The sequence below is a fragment of the Verticillium alfalfae genome, genomic scaffold (genome assembly GCF_000150825.1).
Source record: "Verticillium alfalfae VaMs.102 supercont1.4 genomic scaffold, whole genome shotgun sequence".
In the NCBI taxonomy this organism is placed as follows: domain Eukaryota; kingdom Fungi; phylum Ascomycota; class Sordariomycetes; order Glomerellales; family Plectosphaerellaceae; genus Verticillium; species Verticillium alfalfae.
In genome coordinates this window covers 1,659,716-1,660,712 of record NW_003315035.1, presented here as the reverse complement: position 1 = coordinate 1,660,712, position 997 = coordinate 1,659,716, and positions in this window count along the sequence as shown.

Sequence of the window (997 nt, the reverse complement as noted above, 5' to 3'; positions counted from 1 at the left end):
CGCGTAGTCGACATCGATGGACTCTTGCCTCCTGTGGACGGGCGCGGCCGGGTCGACCTTGACATCTGGTCGGTGGACGACATGGCTGGCGGGATTGCCTTCTGAGTTTTTGCGGCTCAACGATGAGAGACTGGGACCAAGTCAGCTTTGCTCATTTCTCGAAAGAATTTGCAGCTGAGCGTTTTCCACGGGACAATGTGCCGAAGTGAGACCCCAGCTTGGGATTAACATTGAGACACTGTCTCTGCAGTGTGACCATCTCGGTGCTTTTGTGAGGGGTGTATGTGATACGGGTAAGGTGCGAATATGAGATTGCACAGCATAAGAAATGTCATGTGCAGAGGGACACAGCGCGGTGCGTCGCAACCATGTTTGGCGCGAGAATGAGAGCCCGCTCAGGAGTGTGGGCAAGATCACATACCTTTCTTTGGAAAGCTTATGACAGAAGGAGGAAGAGCTGTCTATTGCGATGATTCCAAGGAAAACGTTGCGCGTGGGCGGGTATCTCGTGGTTGTTGCGCGCCAAGACTGGTGTAAGTCGCAACAAGAACCGAAGAAATGACAAGAGACAGCGCAACCTCGTACGACTGACGCTGAACAGGAGGGATGCCCTCGAGCTTTAAATGAATCAACAATCGCAACACGACAGCGCAGCACAGACTTCCCCCCGTTGACCAGACCAGAGGGAAAGGAACGACGGACATGGGCCAGCTGTCGATGAGCCCCCTCCCCTTGCTTACACGAATGGGGTTGGGATCGGCCTAGACCCCCCTCTGCCGCCTGGTGGAGGACGGGGGAGCGTCTCCATGTCTCCACGTCCCCAGAGCTAAAAGCCAAACCCAGAAAATATGCTTGAAAGTTAGCTCTAGCCCTTGGGCCACATATCGACCCTCTCCATCCACCCACATGAGCTTCTCCAACAACTCAGCGCATCTCGCCAGACTGTGCACCAACCTAGCCTGCTAGCGTACCAAGCGTGGAATCACCACAGTGGCCG